Source organism: Nannospalax galili, unplaced genomic scaffold (genome assembly GCF_000622305.1).
Source record: "Nannospalax galili isolate Female #2095 unplaced genomic scaffold, S.galili_v1.0 scaffold676, whole genome shotgun sequence".
Lineage (NCBI taxonomy): Eukaryota > Metazoa > Chordata > Mammalia > Rodentia > Spalacidae > Nannospalax > Nannospalax galili.
Window position 1 is genome coordinate 251,719 of NW_008337446.1, and position 5,830 is coordinate 257,548.

A 5,830-nucleotide genomic window follows, 5' to 3' on the forward strand; every position below is an offset into this window, starting at 1 on the left:
TTATAGCTCCCTTTTAGCTTTCCTTCCTGTTTATTCTGTTCTTGATACTTTTGAGGCTGTTGAGTGTCCCAGGAGCATGTGGGAGACTTCCAAAGCCTTTTTCTTCAAAACCTTTAGTTCTACAGCCTTTCCTTTTCTCTTAAGACTTGCAGTTTATGTAGTACTGGTTCTGGCTTCATCTTTTGCCCCAGGTGGTGTCAGCTAATATAGTTGTCTGCAAATATTTTTAAGGAATGTCGCCCTCCCCCCATTCATCTCAGGTAGCAATCTCAGTTTGGAGAGAGTTATGGATTATGTGAAATCAAGGCAAGCTTTTTTGAACCATAGCTGTTAGGTAGCTAGTTAGATATTAGGAACATCTGAGGACACTGGGACTGGACCCCTCCCTCCCAATCAACAATTTATAAAAGAAGGTCTGGAACAGCAAGACTCTGATTACTGATCAGAGGAATGAGACCTGAGTCCTGGGAGTTGTCATGACATCCTGAACTTCCTGGAAGGTCATTAATTGATAACTATCTAAACCTGCCTTTAGAAGCCCAAAACCTTATAAAATTACTGTCTTGTAGGAAGCTTTCTGATAAAGAACAAATACATACCATCACACCTCTTATAAGGGTCAAACCAAACAGTCACTCACTTGGGCAGGACAAAGACCTGCAGGAGAAGCTGCTTGTTCCAGAGACTTTAGGAAGAGTATAAAACCTGCCTAGAGTGTAGGTTGGGGTGATGATCTCTTTGGTCATTGTTCCCTCTCACCCCTTGAGAGTGCTTTCCTCTTCTCTGCAATGAACTCTGTCTACACTGCACTCTGTCTTATCTGATTCGTTTCTTTTAAAAATCTATTTATTGATTTGTATGAGTGTGCACTACATGCATGTAATGCTCATGGAAGTCAGAAGAGGACATTGGATCCCCTGAAATTGAAGTTATGGATGGTTGTTAGCCTCCATGTGGGTGTGGGAACTGAACTTGGGTCCTCTGCAAGGCCAGCCAGTGCTGAGTCATCTCTCCAGCCCCTGATTCTTTCTTAAAAAAATTTATTTTGACTCTCCTCCAGCCGAGCAAGATGCTGAAAGGGAAGTGGCCAAGGGGAAGACAGTGCCTGCCCCCGTGGTCATGAAGTATCAGGAGACCAAGAAGATGGTGAATCCTGTTTGAGAGCTTTGGATTGGACAGGACATCCAGCCCAAAAGAGACGTCACCGGCTTTGTCAAATAGCCCCATACACCCGGCTGCAGCGGCAAAGGGATATCCTCTATAAGTGGCTGAAAGTGCCACCTGCAATTAACCAGTTCACCCGGGTCCTGGACTTTCAAACAGCCACCCAGCTGCTCAAGCTCGCGCACAAGTACCGGCCAGAGACACAACGGAAGAAGCAGCAGAGGCCGTTGGCCAGAGCTGAGAAGAAGACTGCCGGCAAGGGGACGTCCTCACCAAGAGACCCCTGTACTACGATCAGGGGTCAACACAGTCACCACCTTGGTGGAGAACAAGAAGGCTCAGCTGGTGGTGATCGCACATGACATAGACCCCATAGTGCTGGTGGTCTTCCTGCCCGCCCTGTGTTGCAAGATGGGGACCCCCTACTGCACCATCAAGGGGAAGGCCAGGCTGGGGCGGCTGGTCCACAGGAAGATGTGCACCACCGCGGCCTTCACACAAGTCAACTTGGAAGACAAAGACGCTCTGGGTAAGTTGATGGAAGCCATTTGGACCAATTACAATGACAGGAGGAGATCCGCTGCCACTGGGGAGGCAATGTCCTGGGTCCAAAATCTGTGGCTCTGATTGCCAAATTGGAAAAGACAATTTGGCAAAGAACTTGCCACCACCCTGGGTTAAATGTACACTGTTGAGTTTTCTGTACATAAATATAAAAATTGCCTTCAAAATTTTTATTTTGGATTTATTTTATTTTATGTGTATGAATGTTTTCCCTCCATGTATGTAAGTGCACCATGTGTGTACAGTGCTGGCAGAAGCTATAGGAGCATGTGGGATCCCTGGGGAACTGAAATTATAGGCGGTTACTCGCTGTCTGATGTTGGTGTCTCTCCAGCCTCCAATTCTGCTATTGTTTTTAAATTGACATCATTCAGTAACTGAATTCTATGTCAGATGGTCTCTGTCTTGAAACTAAATTAATACCAGGTGTTAACTTGGTCTTCAGAGTTATAGTTTTGTATGATTTGGGGAGTCCAGTCTCAGAACTGTGTTAGTCTGGTTATTTCCTTGGTCGAATTTCTCCAAGGAGTCACTGTTCCTTGAATATAAGCTATATACATTCTTTGTGTTTTATTGCTTTTCTCTATGCTTTGCAGATTACAACTCAACCAGATAAATGTACATTAGTAAGTGGTGAATACTTTAGTTATCTTTAGATGGTGGCCTTCCATTGGGCTTGGAAGAAATACATTTTCAATGATAAGCCTGGGGTGGGTGGGCTCTGTCCACTAAATCAATCTCTATCTCTCCTTGTGGATCTTTGAGAAAGGATCTCATTACGAAGCCCAGGCTGGCCTCACTGAACTCCCAGTTCTCCTGTTTCAGCCTCCTGAGTGCTGGCATTATAGGCACCTGCCACCATGCCTGGATTCAGATGTGTTTTTAAAAAATATTTTATTATTTTTATTTTATGTGTGTGAGTGTGTTGCTTGCATGTAGGTAGGTGCACCTGTGTCATGCAATGCCCATGGAGGTCAGAAGAGGGCTTCAGATCCCCTGGAATTGGAGTTACAGACAGTTGTTAACTGTCATGTGGGTGCTGGGAATAGAACCCAGGTCCTTTGCAAGAGCACTAGTGCCCTTAACTGCTGAGCCATCTCTCCAGGCCCTCAGGTAAGTGTCTTTCATGGTAGATTCAAACTCAGAGCCATATTGGAGTGGGAATTCTAGGAAATTCCTGGCTTCTCCTATGTGATGATGCCAAAAGCCCTTAGTAAGGGGTGGTGGACATGCAGAGTTGGCACTGGCTGCATTCTGTATAAAAAACAAAAACAAAAACAAAGTGCAAAGCCTGCCTAAAGTCCTAAGTGTACACCTGCTTACATATTGTTGGGTATAGAATCAGTGTATGATTCCTCTGGGTTGCAAGGGAACTGAGGAATGGGTAGCTTTTCAAATCCATGTAGTAGAGTTGGTAAGGAAAAGAAGGTTGGGGAGTTCTATTCAACTAGTGGGAAAACCACACAGCACATGTCATGGAAGGGCTCGAGCACAGGTATGTAGGTGAATGTTAAAGTGGAGATGTGGGGACTGTTGGTTGCCTTTGTAGCTGAGTATCATAGTGATAATTGTAAAACTCCTCACCAGATACATCTCATTATCACTCCAAATGAAAGGACGGGGCAAGTTCTCAGAAAAATAAACCGAGGAAGATTTGGGCTCAGGATGGGTTTGGGGGCCAATATTGACAGCTTCGTGTGCAGGTGCATCTGGGAGGAAGGATGGGCCTTTCTAGGTCTTGTCACCTCACCTGCAGGCCTTGCAGGCCCTGCGCACCTGTGCCACTCAGACCTGGCACGCTCCTTCCACCTTCTACTGAAGCTCAGCATAGGGAGTGATGAGAACACAGAGGGTGGGCCCTGAAGTCAGGGAAGGCATTCCAGAGAAATGTCTCGTGAGGTGAATTCTGAAGTGGGAGTGGAAAAGAGGCAGCTTGTGGATGATGGGAAAGAAAATGCCATCTTTTCAGTGCTGAAGATTGAACCCAGGGCTCCCATATGCCGAGTGAGTGCTGTACTACAACGCTACATCCTTATCCCAACAGTTCTTTCCAGATTGAAAATGCTATGGAGTCAAGTCATCCCCAATTTAATATACTGAAGTCCTAACTCCAATGATTATATTGGAAATGGTGCTACTCCCTTTTTCAAAAAATGGGATATTGCTATATTGCTCAGTCTGGCCTTGAACTCCTGAGTCCCAGTGACCCTCCTGCCTTAGTCTCCTTCGTGGCTAGGACCAGAGGTGCACACACAACCGTGCCTGGCTCAGATAGTGGCTGCACTGAGGTAATTAAGGCAGGTGCTAATCCAATCACTGGCGTCCCATGGGAAGAGGAAGTGATCCCAGGAGTTCTGCACTTACACAGATATTATCACGTGAGGAACAGTGGGAAGTGGCCTCAGGAGACACCAAGATCTCCCAGCCTCCTGCATTGTGAGAAAATTGATTTATGCTTTATTTTTTTACATTTATGTTTTAAAATTACCTTTAATTTATGCTTTAAATCTTTTTACATTTATGTTTTGTAACTACCTTTAATGGGTGCTTTAATTTTTTACATTTATGTTTTTAAACTACCTTGTCTCTGTATAGTTATTGCTATTGTACTTGAGCAAGTTAACGTTAGAGAAGCTAACAAAAGAGGAGGTTTGAAATCTAGAGTGCAGCCCTTAGACTGAATATGTTCCAACAGCTAATTCTGTTCTTCAGCCATTTTACTTTAAACACTCCTGGGAGATGGAGTGTTTATCCAAGAGTGTAAGCCCTCAGCCACTGGGCCACCTTTCCAGTCCCTAATCCCCTCATTTCAATAGTCATATACTTTGGCCAGCGTTACTTCATCTATTACTACTCTCAAGATCATAAAGAAAAAATAATCTCAGACATCTTTTCAATGATGTCACTAAAACACCCTTAATTCTGGTCATAGTTCATGCCAAGGATAGAGAGGACAGGGTACCCTGATGGAAAATTCCATCAATATTGCCTAAAAAGGAGCAGAATAGAGCGTGTGAAAAGAAGGCAGACACCCAAGTTGCCATCTGGGGCTGTGGGTGCTGAGCGGCAGAGATTAGCAGACTCATTGTTTGGTTCCTGAGAACTGCTTTGCATGAGGCCCTCAGCTCAGGTCAAGGCTCCAGACATTGCTCAAAAGTTTTAGTTACCAAAGAGGCAAAAGATCAAGATTTCTCACATACAATAAATTATCCATCCATATCTGAGCGTAGACAGGATGCCAGATTCTCAGGGCATATTTTGCAAAAGTCAGTGCCAGTGTCATTTCTGAGCTTAATGGGTTCACTCAGTGGGGTCAGCTCAGACCTCTTTTTGGCAAAGCAGGAACAATAAAACTGGGCTGGATGCCTCTAAACTTTGCCTCAAGAAATTAGAATTTATGGCAGTGATAGGGGAGATAAAGTCCTTCTTAGATGACCCACATGGTTAGAGAAGTGTTCAGAGCAGTTCAGAGTGGTTTAGAGCAGTTTAGAAGAGGGGCTGCCTCATTGTTGATGAGTTTCCTTCGAGTGAAACATAAGAAGGTAATTTAGCTTTTTGACCCTTTGGTTCAACTCAATTTCTTTCCTCTTAAACCTTTTTTTTGGAGCTACTATGGTATATACAGCTATAATACAGCTATATGGTATGTACAGCTACTATGGTATGTACAGTACTTGATATTATAGGGAGGCAGGAGGATTGCCATGAGCTACATAATGAGGTCCAGGCTCCATATGGACTGCACAGTGAGTTTCAGTCCATGTAGCAAGACCATGTCTCAACCCAAACAACCAACCAAACAAAAAATAAAACCCCAAACATTTTACTTTAGAAAAAATTCTAATATATTTAAAAGTAGAGTGAATAAATACAGGCATCTTCCCCATGAAGATCCATGGGGAATATGCACAAATACTACATTTAGTTAATAACTAAAATTGCTGCTGGAACAGTATCTTACCTACACTCCATCTGTAATCAGTGTTTATTCATTAGGCATAGTGATCTATCAACAAAAATAACACAAAATGAAGCAATGTGCTGCAATAATGAAGTTACTTAAAGTTTATAAACTTTATTTCTGGAAATTTCTATTTATCAT

At 43.5% G+C, this 5,830-nt stretch overlaps 1 pseudogene; it reads left to right on the top strand.

The window, feature by feature from the left end:
- The first annotated feature begins 233 nt into the window (after positions 1-233).
- Positions 234-1,845, top strand: LOC103733715 (annotated as a pseudogene).
- Positions 1,846-5,830: the final 3,985 nt, after the last annotated feature.